We start from the raw sequence: 22,351 nt of genomic DNA, 5'->3' as shown, positions 1-22,351 counted from the left end.
ACGTGTAAATTAATTGATTTACCTGAAAGTTGTAGCGTTTACAAATGGCGGTATATATACTAGAATTTTTTTTTCACTAGTAATGATCAGCGTCTTATAGTGGGACTGAGGGACTGCGGCGGGCATCCTGACACTGGAGGGAACTGACTTGGTGTCACTGACATCCCCAGTAACACCAATGCAGTGATCAGTGCTAATAAAAAGCACTGACACTGTACTAATGGCACTGAGCAGGAAGGGGTTAACATGTAGGGCGATCAAAGGGTTAACTGTGTGCTGTGTGTATGCTTTACTATGTAAGCATGCTGCTTTGTATGGCTCTGCTATGCATAGCCATACAAAGCAGTGTGCAGGAGCTGACAGGGGAGAGATCTGTTTTGTTTATACACAGGTCTCTCCCCCTTACATGATATATATGGGATTTTGCGCACCTGTGCCGCCCTGTATTTCTGCTATAGGGTGGCGTGGAAGAGGTAAAGACAATTTTGGGTACTGTAGTTTTTTGCCATTTTCACAGGCATGCACAATTTAAAGGCTTAACATGTTTGGTGTCCATTTACTTCTTGCAAACCCCTCTTTTATATTTTACCAAAAAATAGTTATTATATTGTGCTTGTGTGCGCTTAAAGTAGAACTAAATGCAAAACTTTTTTTCCCTGTCAGGTTTATTTATGACATCTGTGTGCCATTGAGATGTCAGAGATTTGAGATTTTCCTTCACTTTCTGTCTCATAGCCAAAACTGAAAGTGAGTGGAAAACCTTCCAAAGTGAGGGAATCCCGGGTGTCACCAGGGTCACCATAACTATTGTCTCTATTGGAAGGTTTTCCCCCTTCAACTTTTCTGGGGAAAATCAAGTGGTTAAAATCCTGAATGGTGTTAAGCTTTCTGGAAAACAAATTCTCATCTAAATCAAATTTCTCACAATGACCAAAAAAGAAGCGTCAGCCTAATAGCCAGTAGACCCAAAATGAAAAATGTGTGTTCTCCTGTGGTAAGAATGCTACACTGCCCCTTTCATTCCAGAAGATCATTTTGTTTAGTTATTGGACTGTGTATGGAGTGACTATCCCCTGCACTTTGGTGAGCTCCAGCAGAATTGATCGCTATTGCCGCCTTGGTGACATTCTGCTATCTACCTAATCCACTGTGATTTGCTCCACTGTGTATGACCATCGCAATATTTGCAGTGACTGAGTGACCTAAATTGCTAGCATCTCATTAGGATGTTGTCTACTCCAACTGGAACACATACAAACCAGAGCCGGATCTAGCCTATCTGATCTGGGGGTGTAGTGGAAAAAAGTCAGGGGCCACAATGTCAGCACTGCGTGAGTCACTGACAGTCTGTCACAAAGTCTCATGACTAGGAAACACTATTTTGGTATTAAGTTTTCATTAGATTAGGATGACTAAACAAAGCCTGGCCCCTCCATATCAGATTTCCATATCAGAGTTCCCTTTTACATCAGGAGTCCTCATCAGATTCCCTCTTTACATCATAACTACTCATCAGAGTCCCATTTTATATCAGGTTCCCATCAGAGTGCCCACTTACATCAGATGTCCCCATCAGAGTGCCCCCTTACATCAAAGTTTCCTATAAAGTCCCCCTATTACATCGATTGTCTTCATCAGAGTGTTCCCTTCCATATGATCAGCTGTCCTTATGAGAGTGCCCCCCTTACATCAGGGTCCCCATTAGAGTGCCCTCTTACACCAGATGTCCTCATTAGAGCACACCCTTTTCATCAGTGTCCCTAATAGAGTCCCCCCTACATCAATTATCTTCATCAGAGTGTCCCCTTACATATGATCAGTTGTCCCCATCAGAGTGTCCCCTTACATATGATCAGTTATCCCCATCAGCGTGCCCCCTTACATCCGGTGTCCTCATCAGAGTGCCCCCTTACATTTGGTGTCCTCATCAGAGTACCTCCATACATTCGGTGTCCTCATCAGAGTACCCCCATACATATAACTGACAACTCATGAAGCCCCGGGCAATAGGGGATCATGGGGCCCCTGTGTCCTTGCCCAAACTTAAAAAAGCCTATGAAAAAGGTACCAGGGGCATCTCATGGGGACCCCTACTGACCCAGTGCCCTCAGGCAGTGCCCGAGTTTCCAAATGGTCAGTCCGCCCCTGCCCCTGCCCCTGCCCCTGCCCCATACATTTGGTGCCTTCATCAAAGTGCTCCCTTACATGGATTGTCCCCATCAGAGTGCCTCCTTACATCAGCTGTCTGTATCAGACTGCTTCATGGATCAGTGGATACACTCTCAGAGACCTGGGGGGGGGGCACAGCTAACATCTGGGGGGGCACAGCCCACCCCAGCACCCTCCTAGATCCGGCCCTGATACATACCCATTAAAACTGTTTTATCATACTCATCATCAAGTGCAGTTAGAGTGAAGTCCAAACTTCTGATTTGCACAATTGTTCTAGGTTATGACTCAGAACACAGTCAAGGCCAAAACATAGCATAGCAGCCAGGAACATAGCATTTATAAAACAAGAGGTTGGCATTGTGAGTCTCAGTTTTTCTTTTGTAACAGGTTTCCTTTAGGATAAAGTCTATCATATGATACTCTTCAGTATTATCATAGCAAATGCTGTGGCTGGGCAGATGCCAGTGGCAGGCAGAACAGAACGTTGTGCATTTCCTGAATGCTGGCTACAGAAGAGATATCTGAGATTCTTGGTCCTTCCCAAAATATCTAATATGACTTTCACATTTACAGTAACAGTACACAGTAAACATACGGCAAATGACGCTGATGCTGTTATTAAGAACACGATTAAAGCACAATTAAGAGTTCTGAACAAATCATGTTTATATAAAAGAGTGTGTAAGGATAACAAAATATCTATTTGCCTTTGTAAAAACTAGTTTGTATTATATGCTTTGTTAGATTTTAGCTGTCATAATTAGTAGATAGACTTTCCAAACAATCCACTTACCTAATTAACCTTTTCCTCGAGTGTTGGCCTGTATTAAAATATTCTACCAGTGGGCATAGCCAAATAGCAGATGTACCATTACTAGGTGACAATAATCTGTGAGATAATAAAAACAATAATGCAGAACTACAGTAAATCCTATTGATATCTTTTGTAGACAACATCACATAATCCTGCTAAATCCAATAAAGCTGTACAATCACTGTCTCAAATATTTAGGTACTGTAAAAGAAAGCTGTACTGAGCAAAGCCAGAGGCTGCTATTACTAACATCTCTCCCTCTAATGCTTAGTACACACGAAAATCATTTTTATCATACAATACCAGAACAAACGATTTTTGTTTAATCAGTACAGTATTCATCCGTAAAAAAAATTGAGTGATCAAGATCATGCATGATCAGAAACAAAAGAAGACAGTACAATACAATATATTACATCACTTCCAAAGCTGTATTCTGTCTTATGAGAATTTCCGTACCTTTAGTAACCTCTTAATTTTTGATAAGAGACTAGCATGCAAAAAAAGGGTGGTCATTCTTCCAATATTCTCATCATGTGCATGAGCAGGACCGGTGCTTCCACTAGGCAAACTAGGTAGCCGCGTAGGACGCACTGACACCTAGGGGCACCACAGGCTGGCACTCTGTGTGGCCTATGGACCTCTTGTATGGATTCTTCATTTCTCTGTACAGTCCCCCTGTCCTCATACACAGAGAATGATGAGGGAATTATGGTATCTTTTCTCTGCACAATTGTCTCACAGCATGTCCACACACATGACCATTTAGTACATATATATATATAAAAAAATATATATATATATACAGTATTCCATGTAGCAATGAAGTGTTCACCTCGGGCAGTCAGCAGTCTCTGATCGGAGGATTGGTCCGTACATCTCCAGTACACACACTGGCACACACAATCCCCCAGCAGTAACAGGGAGCCAGCTAGTGATCGGATGGGTCATGTCCAGTGCTGGTTCCGCCTTCTTCTACACAGCTGGAGCCAATCAATAGGCAGGGGTGTGCTCTGGTTGCAGGGTTAACCTTATGTGAGTAGGATGATCGGGGCCCAATGTATATGAAAGGGAAGCGGTGTAGTGCTGGGAGACCGCCTGTCCTCAACAAGAGCCACAACATGGACTCCACATCCCAGCAGGAGCCATCAGAGGTGATCCAAGTCTAAGAGGATGGCGGGTCATGGAGGTGACGGGAGGAGGGGTAGTGGACAATGGTCAAGGTGAGGGGAGCAGATGCTGATTGATCGTGTGGGACGCCGCCACGCCATGAATGATCCTTCACCTGAAGGGGGGGGGGGCGGCAGAGTGGGATGAAGAGAGAAAAGAGCAAGATGCCAGGCGTCTGGGGCCAGTGTAGCAGCTGAGCTGCCGTTCCTTCCAGTGTTCCTCTCAGACTCAGTCCCTTACTGCAAGCCAATTGGCGCATGCGAATCATTGCAGAGTTTTGTAACTATGTATTTTTTTTTTGTTTCTCTGTCTGATTGGTTAATACAGTTAATTTATATTTGGTTAATATATATTTTGTCTTTAATATTGGTGCTGATGGCATTTTATGGTACTTATTTTTACAAATTAAAAGAAATTTAGCAGTTTCATGTTTTTTTTATTTAATATTTTCTACTGTTTTTTAAATTTAAATTTTTTTTTATTTGGAGGGGGGGGCAAGTAGCTGGTCTTGCCTAGGGCGTAAAATAGTCTAGCACTGGCTCTGTGTATGAGGCTTAATTATATTCAGTATCTTCAGTACTTTGAGTCAATGATTCCCAATAAGTATGCAGAACAGAAGCTTTGACTTCACTTCGACTTTGGTTCCTGTGTACTTGTTTTCACAAAGTGACTCAAAGTATTGAAGTCATAGACAGTCAGGAAACTTGTAAGAGGGCTTTTGAATGGCTAGTAAAGGCTCCAAGAGCACAGGTCCATGTCCCACTGCTTCTCCTACCAGTACCACACACCTGCTTGAGGTTTTAACCCTCCACCATCTTGTGTCCATCTCCATGCCAGAGGCCTTCTCACCAAATTCCCAGCCGTTCACCTTTACTGTATATCCCAAGGAAGGAATGTCCACACAGAAAGTAAAGATTGCTAATCTTTACTGATATTATTTTCAAATGGTATTACAGTCACATCGAAATACAGTACTCCTGGGTCACATAACAGCATTTTGTCAATCTTACATAGTGGACGGACCACAGTAGTCACATGTAAAAGCAGCACACCGTACATTTTAGTAAGCCATCTTCCTTACTATCTCTCTCTATTCCCTGGGTCATCAGTACTGACTGAGAAGGTCCTGGTTTGCCTAAGGCTGTCCATGTCCAGCTCACTGCTCCTTGCACTATTCTCTGTTACCACACACTATTCTGGGTCACCCAGTGGCAGACCAGCTAACTGCACCTGCATACAAACTAGCATTTTTTTTAAAAAGACATAAGCAATGGCAGCTGGCCGCCCCCTTTCTCTCAATAAAAAAAATCCCTAAATGAAACCTAAAGAGTACACTCAGACATCACAATTTTATATGTATACAAAGTCCAGTGTGAACTGTTTTATTGCAGATCTTAAAAGGCTTTTATTTTACAATAAAACACACTCATAAGAGTTGTATTCGACATGCTTGCTGTATCAACATCAACAGTCAGCTGTTATGTATATCCAGGAACCACCTAAATAATAGTACTCTTGTCACTTAAGCTTAAAGCTCAACTCAGAGCAGATAAAAAAATTATCCCATACAGTGGGTCTGAGCTCGCACTTCAATGGTTAATTGTTTGTATTGTCTTGGAGAGAGGATAAAAGTTTTACACACCTGATCGTCCACTCCCTGGCAGGCGGTACTCCTCCATGATCCAGTAACTGTTCCTCAGCATTCTCACCTTTAGAGCAGGGCTAAAGACCCTAGTTTGGTCTTGATGATGTCAGGATTCTAGACTGGTGGAGCATGGAGATGCAGAAACTGCAGGGACTAGAGTAGTGAAGGATGGGATAAGTAAATATTCATTTTTTTGTTCCCCTAGGTGATAACAAGCAAATACCACTTGCAGTGTAGGCATAGTGCCACTGCAAAGGATCACTTTGTATTTGCCCAGAGTTAGGCAGCACTACCAGCCTACAACTATTGGAGCCATGGTGTGTGTTAAGTGCTCCCGCGTTTCCAGGATCATGCTCTCTCTTTCAGAGCTATAGTTATTCATGAATCTGAATTTCAGCAGGCAGGCACCATTTTACAATACATACCAAGGTCCTAGAGTACTCTGTAGTGAAACAATACAGCCTGGTACAACACCCACACCAGACTGTGACCGAAAAATGAAAGTACAACAGCAAGCTCTTCCCCTTCCTATAAGCATGTTCACTCTTAGACAGACAGTATTGTAAAAAGTTATAAAATGCTCTTTCCCTCTCCTAGTCTGAGGCAGAGTAGCAGCCCGAGATGAGTCTGCCTGGGAAAGAGGTAGTGAGGTCACCTCAGGACTGGCTGGGAGGCTCTAACAGGTTAGGGCTTCTGGAGCCCTCCCACTTTTTCAGAAATTCGAGAACTTTCTGGAACAGGGGAGAAGGAGGGGGGGACGCCCAGATCTGCTTGTGTGAGGGACCTTGGCCAATCACCTGGCAGGAGGCTGGGCATGGTGACCAACGCAACCCTCAAATATCACAGAGCCTAGGGAGTAGTGAGCAGTGTCGGGTGGAAGATGGAGTGATGAAGGCTTGAATGTGGAGCCTGGGAGGGGGCCCCAGGGAGGGGAGCATGCCTACGAGCTGGTTGCTGGATGGAAAGATCTCCACTGTACCACCGTCTCCTAGGGAGGACATGCTGAGCAGAAGGGAAGAAGCAAGCCAAGTGAAAGGCCTGAAGGCAGCCACCAATCCATCAAGCTCACAGGAAAGAACAGTGTGAGTACTCTTACACCCTTCTGGGCTGGATAAGGGGAGAGGGCAGTCAGGTGCAAGACCCAACTAGCTTCTCATCTGGGTCTGATCAACCAGACAGCTCTTGGGCCCCCTTGCCCAGAGATACTTTTACGGAAGCTGGGTGAAGAGGAAGAATCATCCAGTGTCTGAGAAGGTACACCAAATGGGCTCTAGTGCTCCTTAAAGAGAGACTGTTGCAAATCTGCATTTTTGTACATAGTTGATAAGGTGTTTGTCCTCAATTTCAATGGTTTCCATCCCATATATCCCTAGACCCCATCCAAGTGCTTAACCCCCTTAATAAAATCACAGAACGAAGCTCAAGGACTGTTTATTGACTCCAGTGTGCAAAGTGTGGAAAATGCATGTTGCCTGGCCATGTAGAGCCGCGTTTCTCAACTGCGGCTCCACGCCACCCTAGGGTGCCACCTGAGGTCCTCACGAGTGCCATAGCATTGTACTTGAACAAGCAGTCAGATCTGAACTCCCACTCTGCCGAATATCACAACAGCAAGAGCTTGGTGCAGTGCAAAGCAGTGGCAGGGGGAAGCAGCTTTCTGAATCCTGAGCTCTCCACTTCCCCCTACAGGTCAGTACCCGGCCACCACCACCCACAGCTGTGTGGATTGTAATAGAACAGTCTGCTCCAAGGCTCTGGTGTGTGGAAGCAGAGCACAGAGGGGATCAAAAGGGAGGGTGTAGGTTAGCTTGCAACATTCAGCAGGAAGAGTAGTGTACATAGAAATGCTAACAGGGGGTTTTGTGGTTTGGAGGTGAGCAGAGAGAGGGGTGTGAAGGTGAACGTGCACTATTTAAAAAACCGCTGCGCACCAAATCACATGGTACTGCATTACCATGCAATTTGGTGCCTTCAGACACACTGCATTTGCGATCTGTGTTTGGGATAGAGTTAACAATGCATTGGCACCTACATGCAAATAGCAAGGGCAATGCAATCACCTGCAGTGGGGGAAAAGCATACAGAGCGCACCTTTCCTGTTCTGGTGTGAACTGGCACTAGTCCCCAAACCATTTTTTTTTTTAAATTGCTCCACACCAAAAACACATTGCATTTGCTAATGCATGGGCTAACATTATGAATTAATCGCACCCTTGTGTGTCTGCTAAAGAGCAGTGCATTTGTGTGTGGGTTGGGAATGCATGCAATTTTGCGTGCATTCCCCAACGTGCAGTAAAGTGAACTGAGCCTTAACTAGGATGCCTCGAGAATGAAAATAATTTTCAAGGGTGCCCTGACTGGAAAAAGGTTGAGAAACACTGGCGTAGAGCATAGGTGGACCCAAATCAAAATCCAGTGGCCCCTAAGGCGTTAGTGCTACATAACAAAACATAGTCATGGAACCTGGAAACATTTAAAAAAATGTTAGCTGAATCTGGAAGAAATCGAAGAGAGTGGGGGGGGGGGGGGGTTGAGGGAAGACCACTGCTTTCACAAAGAGAGTAGAAGTCTTATCAGCAGCCTCCTACCCCAGGAATATTATTTTAGATTTATGTTGGAGCTCAATTATTAGACTTATATAGAAAGACATGGAAAATTTTCCTTCACCAATTTATCTGCTTAATTCTCAGGGAAGCTACAATCAGGTTTTAATGGCAGTGTTTCCTGGATGGCATTAGAACCCAACTGATATTATTGGCTGACTAGACTTGTGCTTAATGAACAAATTCATCTGAACCTGATTTCTCACTCACTGGGGAATTTGCATCCAAAAATGCGGTAATTACTGCTAGCCTAGGTCCAAAACAACTTTATCAATCTGGCAATCATAGCATAATTCTATGTAGCTTCTTTACACCAATCCGCCATGACTTTATGACCACTGACAGCTTAAGTGGATAACATTGATTATCTTGTCACAGAGGCATCTGAAAGTCGGTGGGATATATTAGGGAGCAAATAAACATGTCATCCCTGAAGTTGATGTGTTGAAAATAGAAAAAATGGGCATCACAGTTTGTTGCATATGGGATTGCATAGCCGCAAACCGATCAGGGAGCCCACGCTAACCCATTACCACAGCCAAACATTCTTACAATGGGCAAATTACCATTAGAACTGAAGCAAGCAGCAATACAAGAAAGTTGCTCTGTCTGATGAATCACATTTATTTTACATGATGTGGCTGGCCAAGTGCGAGTGCATTGCTTACCTGGGGAAGAGATGACATCAGGATGTAGTATAGGAAGAAGGCATGCTGATGGAGGCAGTGTGGCTCTTTAAGCAATGTTCTGTTGGGAGACCTTGAGTCCTGCCATTCATATTGATGTTACTTGACATGAACCACTCACCTAAACATTGTTGCTGACCAAGTATACCCTTCACGGAAACAGTATTCACTAATGGCAGTGATCTTTTTCAGGGTAATACACCCCGCCACACCGCAAAAATGGTTCAAGAATTGTTTGAGGAACACAACAACAAGTTTGAGCTGTTGACTTGGCCAAATTCTCACAGCTAGAAAAACAAATCCAATCTATTTACAGGTAGCATAAGGCACTTACTTTTTTATATTCCCAAAAATATCAGAGCACTAGGACTAAAAAAAAACCCTTAAGCAGTAAAAAAAACCCAGCTGCTGGATTACCTCTGCTTTCCAGCAGGAAGATGTGTACATTCAACAACCACTGCTTAGAAAATGTCAATTGTCCCTAAAACTTCATCAAAATGTTCTCACAGTGGTCTTCACCAAATAAAATAAAAGTCCCCTAATTTATAAATCAGATTACATGTGTACAAGTACATGCATGAAAAAAGATGTGCCCTGTCTCTGGTTCTCCTTTCTTCTACAAGTGCAATTCTGCAGATTTATCCTCTTCCTTCCTCTACCCTTACCCGCTGGATCATCAATTACGCTTGATATAAATCCACTACTAAATATTCCTTCCAAAAAAATCCTCTTCCCTTTGCATTCACTTTAAGAAGCTCCAAAAACAAAATAACAAAATACAGTGTAGTAGGTTTTAAAACATAAATGTGCTCACCTTCCCATTATATGCTTAGTGCCTTACTAAACCAGTGACATGCGCCCTCATGCAACTATTGAATTCCTTCAGTTTCTACCCTTACCATTAAAGTCAGTAATCATGCATTCTATATCACTCTCCCTGCTCTCTCTTGCAGACAATTCTAATTGTGGTGTCCAATGGTACCAGAAAGACAAAAATTCTAAAAGAGCATAAAACACGTAGCCTCCCTAGCGGTCTGATTATGTCCATATTTCTGTGCTCAATGCGGTACATTTTTTGCATGGAAATATGTATTTTTTTTATTGTAGGCCTGTAATTTTTAGGAATAACTCACTGAAATCTGTCCGAACAAGAGTCTAGTAAACATCCCGGGTATGTTAAAATTTGAAACACGAAATCATAAATTATAATTTAATAAATAATCATAAAAAATAATAATATAATAATAAATTTAATTCAATAATATAATCAAACCAAAAACACTGAAATTTTAAATATAGCGCCACGTTCGCACATCACTGAGCAAAGTCGCAAAATTGTTTTCAGTGTCTGATGACGAATTTCCCCACAAATCATTATCACTCAATTCTGCAAGTGGTTCTAATTTACTATCGCTGTTCTCTAGCTGGTCTAAAACCACTTTTGACCTAAAGGGATGCTTTTTGGACGCCATGGACGCTTCTCCGTTTCCAGGCAGAAAGAACAGTAAAAATGTAGGCAGGGCACAGGACAAAGCACTCGAGACAAATTGTATGTGAAATGCTTTCATACAGTAATGTTTTACTATGTGATTTTAGTGAATTTAGTGAATGTCACTTTTACAACTTTCAAATTTCCCGCCAGTTCAGTCCCCCGTATGTCCTGACGTCGCAGGGAATGGAACCCAGAAGATGCAGGCATCGGCCGGAGGACATTACAGGGGACACTGCGGGAAGGACATCGCGGGAGCGCAGGACAAGGTAAGTGAAGAAGAGATCCCGGATCAGCGCCGCATGATAAGCCCGAGTGTAGCTCGGGGTTACCGCTTGTGGTACTGAAACTTTACCCCGAGCTACACTCGGGAATACCGCCAGGGAGGTTAAAGAAAGCTGGTAATAAAAAGTGATAAACCAATCACATTCTTGCATGCAATTAAAGTACAAACCTTGTCCTCACAGTGATCCTTCCACCTTGTCTCAGTCCATAACATATTCAATAAATATACCTTACCAAACTCCAGAATCCATGCACTTACTGTATAATACAATCCTCACTCCGCTCCTTTAATAGTATCTCTTTTCATCTACATGGTGATGTTAACCAAGATGTCCATACAAAAGATTATTAAATGGTCATAGTACAGTATGTTCAAATAAAAAAGACATTTATTTTTCCCCCATATACAGTACTTACAAACAAAGAAAGGTAAAGATGCAAACAAGGATTCAAAGATACTTCCGGTACACATTTGATGTCACTTCCTAAGCCATGTTTTTTCCAAAAGGACTTCTTCAAAGGATCAACACACCACAATAAATATATATCTTTAGTAATGGAGCTGCTAATAGCTTTATCAGCTGTATCTGAAAAAGTACCTGTGTCGATACAGAAAGGAGATGTTTGACATGTATGTAACATTCCAGTGCAGACTTTTATTTTGCAAAGAAAATAGCAAATGATAGTTGTTGTCTTCTATGGAAGTCTGGAACAGGAGATCAGCTGTGTCTTTTGAAATACTGCTCCTAGCAAATTGATTACATACAAATACAAATATATCATTTGGTGAAGAGAATTTATTTTATCTGGAAATTAGAGGATTATTGTAGCACCCTCCTAGCATAGGATGCTAGGTAAATCTATTTTTTTTCTCTTTCTGTAATTAACAGAGCAGTGGTCATTTGTACTGGTCTGTTCAGGGTTTCACAGAAGTTTGATTGCTTCACCCTGCCTCTAGAGCAGTGTTTCACAACCTTTTTTTCAGTGAAGGCACCCTTTAAACGCCTGCACAATCTCAAGGCACCCTTTAAACTCCTGCACAATCTTGAGGCACCCATTACAAAATGTAAAAAACTAAACTAATAGTTTTACAGAACGCAGCAATATCTGCACATGTGGGACACCCAACATCAGAAGTGATTTTTTCTTCCAAAGGAAATATACTTTTGCACACTGGTACTGAATAATATTCAATTGTTTTTATTCTCCCTCAGTTTCTGTCTCTCACAGCTAATGTGTCCCCAGTCCTGACAGAAAGGGGCAGTGGAGGGGCAAGCAAGGATGCTCTGCAGGTGCCCGATGTTCTTATCAACTTCTGACATTATTGTTTTTTTATGTCATTGGTGGGCTAGAAGGTTGTGATGGTGCACAGTGAAAACCTGTGGCTTTGTGTAACTAAAAGGCAGGCTTGATCCACTTGTGGACTTGTATACAGTTTTTGGGCAATTTTTAGACATTTTGCCATGGCACCCCTGACGAAATCTGAAGGCACTCCACGGTCTTCAGCTGTGAGGCCTTAGACTGCTCAGAAACCTGCCTCATGGTCCCCAGCTGTCCAACACCCACAATGCTTAAGGAGAAGAATGTCCTCTAATTGCTAAGTACTAGTCGTTTTTGAGTATCCCATGCCCTAACCCCTCTCCTGTTAGAGTTTCTTCAAGCAATAAATCTTAAAAAGATAGCCCCTAGGCTGTACTATTGGAGGCGATGTGAATGGCCTGGTGCATGCGGGGATGAGCAGTCTCTGTACGTTTAGGGAATACCAGTGACCCATACAGGGGTAGCGTTAAATGATGGTGAAATACGATCTAAAACAACATAAACTGGAATAATATTTGACCTTTGTATACTCAAGTCCAGCAGTGAGATTTTTTCCATAGTTCTCTAGTTCTATTTGTGGAAGTTGGAAGTTACTACATGTTTGAAGGGCAATACCAAGACATACAAATATCTGGTTTGCATTTTGCAGTCACAATGTATAAAAATATATACAATATATCCACAAGGATTTAGATATGAGTTCTAAAGAAATGCACCAGGCTTTGGAAACAGGGAACGAAGCACCACAGCATACAATACCATGTTGGTGATAATAGGAATGCTCCAGAGGGTAGACTATCACGCTGTTTTCAAAGTCACTCAAGAGAATTATGGCAATCAATCTTCTCCTAGTTTAAATCAATCACAGCAGGTATACAGACATGGCCACGCAATTAATCATTTAGACAAAGCAACTGAAGAATGGCATAATTAAACTTTGTAGATTGTTCATTTTCCTACAGTGCTGTACGTAGATATGATTGGATGAATGCTGGTGTAAAAACTATCATTCTCACTATGGCCTTTTATTAGGCAACTTCTGTAATAGTATCAATATGGATTAAGAATGGTTAATGAGGGAGGCCACTAGCCAGTTTAATCCCAACAAAATCCTATTGTATGCACATTTTCTAAATACTTCCTTGCACGTTTATAGAATTGTTTCTCACAGTCTCATTGGGCATTCAGTGCCAACAACAATAAGGATATGCCAAGTGCAATAATTCATAGCAACAAATCAGATATCAGTTTTCTGCAGTCAGATTGGAAAAAATGTTTTTCTTACTGTTGCTGTATGTTACTAATGTTGCTGTATGTTACTAATTATTGTACATCAATACGCCCAACACTGTCTTAACAAATCTATCTCTTAATCCCAATTACCTTCTCATTTCACTGTGTCTGTGCCTATATCACTTCCCCCTTCTCCCCACTGTATGCAGTAGCAAGCAAAATTTTGCTTTACAGATCCCCCCTATCATTCTAGCCCCATTAAATCATTTTCTTCTTCTTTGTATTTATGTTGGGTATTTATTGTGCTGACATTTTATGTACTGTACAGTAGTCACATTAACCTCTGCCCCCAAGGATCTTAAAAGCAGGGGCAGACTGACAACTCATGGGGCCCCCGGGCAATAGGGGATCATGGGGACTCTGTGTCCTTGCCCAAACTCAAAAAAGCCTATGAAAAAGGTACCAGGGGCATCTCATGGGGCCCCCTACTGACCCCGAGCCCTCGGGCAGTGCCCAGGTTTCCAAATGGTCAGTCCGCCCCTGCTTTCAAGTTTAAAGATCCTATCACTCTTGCATACACATATTACAACCAATTTGGACAGCAGTGAATTAACCTACCAGTATGGGATGAAACCCAGGGATAAGGCCATGTGGTTAGTGTTCTGGTTGGGATTCAAACCAAGGACCCTAGTGATGCAAGGCAGGAGTACTGATCACCAAGCCACTGTGTTGCCTTATATAGGATCCAGCAACTGACATTTTCCTGTAGGAATAGACTTCCAGGCCTGATAAAACAATATTACAGGGCTATTCTATAGACACTGCTGCTGTCTTTGGAGCCCAAATGCAGATTTTGTTAACTAACTTGGGTGTACAGTATTACTTCACTTCAAAAGCCCAAGTAGCCCATGGGAACTCAGGCCACCCAACAAACATTCTAACCTTCTGGTAAATGCCAGGATTGCTATATCGCCAGTATGTCCTTGACGAAGGATAAGAGTACCCCACCTATTAATAAATTCTGAAATAACACACAAAACCTATTTCTCACATGTGATTAAGAAAAATGCATAAAGAAAGCGAAAGCTGTTTTTTATAATAAAAAATAAAAAATATTTTAAAAATGCATAATAACAACAGGCATATCCTTCTTTTACTCTAGGTTTTGTGTCATAAGATGGATGCAAAATTAAAAAGGAGCCATTGCGTTTGCTTGTTCATTTTGTTACCATTATTTGGAGCCTGGTCTTGGCACACAGTTACATAGTTCAGCATCTTCGTATAAATATCAGACTCAATTGCTGCAAACAAGCCATTTTTTCATTGTGATTTATCCCTTGAACGTAAAGTGTCTGTGTATTGTTAGTAATAAAAGAGAAAATACAAAAGGTGACAAGAGCTACCCATAACTTTAAATTGAGGATTGTGCTGAGAGGCCTAAAGTAAACCTGTCATAAGAGAATTATGAGGGCTGCCATTGCTGAATTTCTTCTGAAATGTGAGCTGCCTAGCTGTTTGGCTTAACCTCTCAACAGGTTTACTTTAACTTTAGTGGGATCCTTACTATGCAATGTGCCTTTTACTGTCTTGAACATTAAAGTCTACATATATATATATACAGTTGCAAGAAAAAGTATGTGAACCCCTTGGGATTACGTGAAGTTTTGCATGAATTGGGCATAAAATGTGCTCTGAACGTCATCTAAGTCACAACAATAGAAGAACACAGTCTGCTGAACATAATACTACACAAACATTAGATGTTGCAATGGTTTAATTGCACATAACATGTAAACATTCACAGTGCAGGGAGGAAAAAGTATGTGAGGCCCTAGCTTAATGACTTCTCTCAGAGCTAATTGGAGTCAGGAGTGAGCCAACCTTGACTCCAATCAGTGTGATGATATTGGATGAGTTGCTGACAGCTGTCCTGCCCTTAAAAAACACACACCTGTTTTGGGTTTACTGGTTTCAAGAAGCAATGTCTGATGTGAACCTTGCCTCACAGAAAAGAGCTCTCAGAAGAACTACGATCAAGAATTGTTGACTTGCATGAAGCTGGAAATGGTTACAAAAGTATCTCCAAAAGCCTTGATGTTCATCTGTCCACAGTAAGACAGACTGTCTACAAATGGAGAAAGTTTAGCACTGTTGCTACTCTCCCTAGGAGTGGTCGTCCTGTAAAAATGACTGCAAGAGCACAGCGCAGAATGCTGCATGAGGTAAAGAATAATCCCAGAGTGTCAGCTAAAGACCTACAGAAATCTCTGGCACATGCTAACATTTTTGTTGACACATCTACAATAAGGAAAACATTAAACAAGAATGGAGTACATGGGAGGACACCATGGAGGAAGCCATTGCTGTCCAAATAGAATATTGCAGCACGTTTGAAGTTTGCAAAAGAGCACCTGGATGTTCCACACCACTACTGGCAAAATATACTGTAGACAGATGAAACCAAGACTGAGTTGTTTGGGAAGAACACACAACACTATGTGTGGAGAAAAAAAGGCACAGCACACCAACATCAAAACCTCATCCCCACTGTAAAACATGGCGGAGGGAGCATCATGGTTTGGGGCTGCTTTGCTGCCTCAGGGCCCGGACGGATTGTTGTCATTGATGGGAAAATTAATTCCAGAGTTTATCAAGACATTTTGCAGGAAAACGTACGACCATCTGTCCGCCAACTGAAGCTCCGCAGAGGATGGGTGATGCAACAGGACAATGACCCAAAGCATACAAGTAATTCAACAAAACAATGGCTGCAACAGCACAGAATACACCTTCTGGAGTGGCCCAGTCAGAGTCCTGACCTCAACCCGATTGAAATGCTGTGGCATGACCTTAAGAGAGCGATTCACACCAGACATCCCAAGAATATTGCTACACTGAAACAGTTTTGTGAAGAGGAGTGGTCCAAAATTACTCCAGATCGTTGTGCAGGTCTGATCTGCAACTACAGGAAACGTTTGGTTGAGGTTATTGCTGCCAAAGGAGGGTCAACCAGTTATTAAGTCCAAAGGTTCACATACTTTTTCCTCCCTGCACTGTGAATGTTTACATGGTTTGTGCAATTAAACCATGGCAACATCTAATGTTTGTGTAGTATTATGTTCAGCAGGCTGTGTTCTTCTATTGTTGTGATTTAGATGACGTTCAGAGAACATTTTATGCCCAATTCATGCAAAACTCCACGTAATCCCAAGGGGTTCACATACTTTTTCTTGCAACTGTATATATATATATATATATATATATATATATATACAGTATATGTTTAGATTAGCACAAGGGACAGTATTTATGATCAAAGTGAAGTGTCCTTTGTGCTGCTGGCTGCTCTCTTAGTTGACATCTGATGACCTCTGCCCCTCATGTATCTTATGACTTCAAATCTCCCTTTATATGGCATGTTCATAAACCTAAACAAAAATGGGGGTACGCATGCACATGTACCAAAGCCACAGGGAAAGCAAATAGTCTAATGTTTATAGGTTCTTTAATAAATATTAGGAGTAGGACTATTGTATGTGTATGCTTGATACTATTAGTTCGGGGACCTTTAAACCTCCATGGACCTCCAAACAAACTGGGAAATGAAGAATATATCAATCTCTTCGGCCCAAAAACGTAACACTATACAAAAGGAGATTCAGCAAAATCAGCAAAAACATGGTGTATGGTTGTCAGTCCACCAGGGGTGGACTGACAACTCATGGTGGGGCCCCCCTGCAATAGGGGATCATGGGGCCCCTGTGTCCTTGCCCAAACTCAAAAAAGCCTATGAAAAAGGTACCAGGGGCATCTCATGGGGCCCCCTACTGACCCCGAGCCCTCGGGCAGTGCTCGAGTTTACAAATGGTCAGTCCGCCCCTGATGTATACTATGGTAGATCAAAAATATTCCCCACAAAGATAAGAGACCACATGGAAAAAAAAAACATCAAACATCAATATAACAACCCCTCTGCAGTCTTACACATCTTGGGCTCCCTGGTCACTGTGGTGGTAATCACATCAAATCCACCACTAAATAAGGAGCCCCAATAAATATATACCAATACCGCAGGGAGGTTACACTAGCTCTGGACCTGTCACAGGCTCTTCTCAAGAGTGCCGACTATGCTCACCCTTTCTGTCCCCTCCTCCATTCTTAGAAGCTAGTACTTTAGCTTCTCTCAATAAAATGTTTTCTATGAATGGGTAGATGAGTGAAAAGTCGATCCTTGTCCATTCATGCCTTTAGTTCTACTTTAATTCAGGTCTCAGCACTCTGCTCTCCCCTCTTCCTGTGCGCCTGCTCTATGTTTACATTAGATATCTGAAGGTTGGCAGGCTGCTAAGCCAGTCCTGGGAGGGGGGAACAGAGTGACCTGAGCTGCTGAAATGAAAATGAAAGTATTCAGTACTAAAAATTTTGGAAGTGAATTGCTCCAAAATGCTTGCAGCTACAGAGGTCAGTGATGTGTTGTTTTAAACTTAAATTCTGCTTGTTAAATCCCAACTCTGGCACTGCTCTCTACACCCCAAAGCTCTGAAAATGGAGACTCTGCATCGTCACATATGTTAACCCTGCATAGTACGTGATGCAGGCAGGAAAGCCATAGCTACCAACTGTCCCTCCTTTGGAGGGGCTGTCCCTCATTTAAGACCAAATCCCTCTGTTCCTCGTGCAGCCTCAGCTGTCCCTATTTTTGGTCTGATGTGTTTGTCTGTATGCAAAATGCATTACTTTACTACCAAAAGTGTTGCACTAAATGTTTTATCCAAATCTCCAACAATCTACATTACTGCATTTGTCAAAGTTAGTAAAAACAGGAAAAATAGCAGTCAGAAAGGTACTTGTGTGGTTTAGCCAATCATTTTGTACATAGTAGATCCTTGTGGCCTGTATAACCAGGGCCATGGCAGGGACCCATCCTTTGCTTGCATACTGTGTGCTAAAAGCTGTCTCTATTTCAAAATGTTGGTAGGTATGAGAGTGCAACTGCAACCAGGGACAGCTCACAAAGGAGACCACAACAGACTGGTTTAACAGATTGACGGAGCTTACTGAAGTGAGGAGATGATAAGTATTAAAGACTTTTCTGTAACCCTCTTGTCTTAATGAGAATCTAACCCTTAAAGTGAGAGGGCTTATTGCAAGGGTATCTTGTACCCTGAGTTAGGCTTTGAGTATATGTAAGTATTTGAATATCCATAACCTCATTCCAGTTAAACTTTAAGTAATGAAAGTTTTAAGCTTTTGAAACAACATGCTAGGTTTCCTAAGGCATTATACAATTATATTACCGGTATGAGCATAATGCCTGTTGAAGAATCTAAATATTTAACAACTTAGAGTGGAACGTAACTCAAAACATGCATATATGCTATGTAAAAGGGAATGTTTAGAAATATTAATTGTGTCTCATGCAGGCCATACATGGGTCAAATTCCGAACAAATTTTGTGCATTTTGTAATACAATGGTGGCACCATTGATTTAGAAATTCAACCAACCAAGCTTTCAATTTCTCCTCATGTTGCTACTGAAAATAATTTTTCATGGCCAAGAATATTCTTTTCTTTCCAGGTCACAGCTTTATATTTCTTGCATGATTCTCGTTGATTCTCATTGATTCAAAATTCCTTTGGTTTTCAACAAGTTTCCAACATGCCTGATCACTCAAATTCGATAGTCACACGAAAATTGGCTGTTTCTGTGACCCACTAATGGTGCGAAATTCAAATGAAAATTCTTAGAAAAGATTTTCGAAAGAAAATTCTTTCAAAATCTGAGCCATGCATGGCTGGCTTATGCAGTAAATTAGTGTATATTATTTAGTCTGTAGGAAATTTATAGAGCATATAAACTACGGTATGTATCTGAAAATTGATCAATCCTGCTGTACTGATGGCCGATCTCAAATTACCCCTTTTTGGAAAGTAGACAGTCCAAGGTATTTAGTAATAGGCATGGTGAGTTTTTTGAAGTTGTAATTTTTGTCACAATTTTTTAGAAAATTAAATTAATTTATTTTTACATACTGTCATCAGTGCAGTACAGTGTCATCATATAACTGGTGTGGCAGTGATCAGGGACAGTACAAAAATAAATAAATAAATATATATATACAGCATATATACAATTTTTATCAAATTAAAAAAAATATACATTTTATTCCTTTTTTCATTTGTTTATGATTTTATAATACACTGTGACCAGAGCAATATAATGTTACCATAGTATCATTGTACTACTCTGGGGAAGTGATCAGTATTTTATTTATTTATTTTTTTACATATTGTGATTGCTTATACTGTAGAAATGAATTTCATTTGTATAAACAAACATTTTACTGAATTAGATAAATTCATTCAGTTTGTTTTGTTGTGATTAGCTGTGATTGGTCACAGCTAATCACATGACACAGATGGGCTGTGATTTGCCCAGTCTGTACCATGTGATCACTGTGACCAATCACAGTTAGCAACACAATTGAATACAATGAATGACATGGAAGGAAGCCATCCATTGTTTAAAATTGTCATTTGACCTGCTGTGATTGGTCACAGTGGTGACATGGTAATGGCAATGGACCAGCACACAGATCAGTCATCTGCCCACCCGTATCAACAAAAATCCTGTCCGGTCATCATTTTACTATAGGTAGGGCGGAACTGGTTAAAGTTCTCCTTGGTGACATCAGAAATTAAACTCTGCTTATAGGCAGGTGCTTGTGGGGTGTCATTTAATGTACTTCTGCTGTTGTCTTCATTGCACTGTATAGTTATACAGACAGTTAAAGGTTGCCCAGTATGGGAAGGGGTTAACTGTGTCTAGATGCTTTTCCTGGGCTTTCTGAGCTCTGCCCCCTACTGTAAGCCATATAAATATCAGGAAAGGGCTCAGAGCTAACTCTCACTCTTCCATATGGGATTTACAGAGGAAGAACTGCTGCAGTATGTAGTCCTATTGGAGCACATACCCTCCTTCTGGGTCACTCTACTGGGATTCTCTCTGGACTAGGAACCTACCATTACTGGACTTTTGCTGAGTGGACTTTGCTTCTCTGGAAGGTATGAATCTGGGCAGCCTGCATTCATCAGTTAGAGCTGGACTCTGTTTCTTGTGTGCTGTGCTGTTGAACTGTGTTGTTGAATCTTCAGTAAAGCTGTTAACAGTTTCAAGCCTGGTCTGAAGGCATTCAAAAGGGGTGCATTATGGTTCCTAGTGTATTAAAGAACAGGGTCAGTAAATCACAAGTGAGGCATGAAGCCAGGTCACTACTTAAAGAGTTAACAGGTGGATAGGGTGCAGGCTCTGCAGTGTCCCCCCTAAATGCAACATGTTACGAGAATGATGTGCAGCAACATGGGATGGAGGTTTTACAGAGGAACTCTGCATGTCACATCACTACACACACTGCACAGCTCATCTCTAAGCCAGGGAACACCATAATGTTTGACTTTCACATGAAAGGAGTCCCCGCCGGGTCCCGGGCATTGGTAAAAGTGTGCCCAATGTGCAGGGAAAGTGGCCCCACCCACATGCCTCTATGGTTGTCTCCACATAGAGACACAGTACAGAACAAGCCATGGAGAGCAAGGGGTAAAGGTTCAGCTGCAGGAAGACAGTAATAACGCTGCAAACAAATCCTAAATATGGCATTTAAAAAAGTTTAGTTTTGCATGTACATACTTTTTAACCCTGTGCCCTGTTTAACATTTTCCCCAGGACTGAAAGTGATGGAACATCAAAATTCTGAATTTTCAGTAGAACATGCTCGTAGGATAGGAGAGAGCAGTACAGCTGGCTGCAGATTAGCGGTTGGAGGATTCATACCAGGAGAAGTGCCTTTTTGTTACTTTGTAAGACGCGATAATATACATCATACATATGAGAAGAATACCGGATATTGCTTTATCAATAAATGTTTTGTAAGGATAAAGCACTATGTTTTAGTAAACTCTTTTTGTCATTTATCTGATGGAGGAAAGCTAGGAGAGTGGAGGAGACTCATGCTTACTGGACATCTCGGACATCTCATATCAGTCCACATAAGGGACACATGCTATATATCCCCTCACTTAGTGGTTTGGTCATATACAGGTGAAACCCAAAAAATTAGAATATCGTGCAAAAGTTCATTTATTTCAGTAATGCAACTTAAAAGGTGAAAAAAATATATGAGATAGACTCATTACATGCAAAGCAAGATAGTTCAAGCTGTGATTTGTCATAATTGTGATGATTATGGCTTACAGCTCATGAAAACCCCAAATCCACAATCTCAGAAAATTAGAATATTGTGAAAAGGTGCAATATTCTCGGCTCAAAGTGTCCCACTCTAATCAGCTACTTAAGCCATAACACCTGCAAATATATTAGTTTCACCTTTTAAGTTGCATTACTGAAATAAATGAACTTTTGCACGATATTCTAATTTTTTGAGTTTCACCTGTACGAGCACATCCGGTGGAGGTGTACACACATCGGCTTGCAGTGTATAATCGCACAAGATGTTCTAAGACGTTATTTGTTATTCAAGCATCTGTGAAGATAAATAACCATAAAGAATACCAATGCATGGACACTGATTAACCACTTGCCGACCGCAGATAACCAAATCACGGCTTCACTGCAGCCGGCCAGTTCTGGGAGGGCGTCATATGACAGGGGCGCGCACCTGGCGATCTCCGTGATCTCTGTGTCCTACGGACACAGCTGATCACGTGATGTGGTAAAAGGCCAATCACAGCAGCCTTTTACCATGTGATCAGCCATGTCCAATGACACAACAGATCACCGGTAAATGCAGTTGCCGGTTATCGGCTGCACTTTCCTCACGCTGTCACAGCGTGAGGAAAGTACTGCCGATACCTGGCATTTGTTAGAGGCCCGATCTTTGCCCAGCAGTGCCGCCCACAAGTGCCCAGCAGTGCCA

The sequence above is a fragment of the Staurois parvus genome, unplaced genomic scaffold (assembly GCF_062004578.1).
Source record: "Staurois parvus isolate SC_StPar_1 unplaced genomic scaffold, SC_StPar_1.0 ptg000056l, whole genome shotgun sequence".
Lineage (NCBI taxonomy): Eukaryota > Metazoa > Chordata > Amphibia > Anura > Ranidae > Staurois > Staurois parvus.
The sequence above is the reverse complement of the archived record's forward strand: the minus strand, read 5'-3'. Positions refer to the sequence as shown.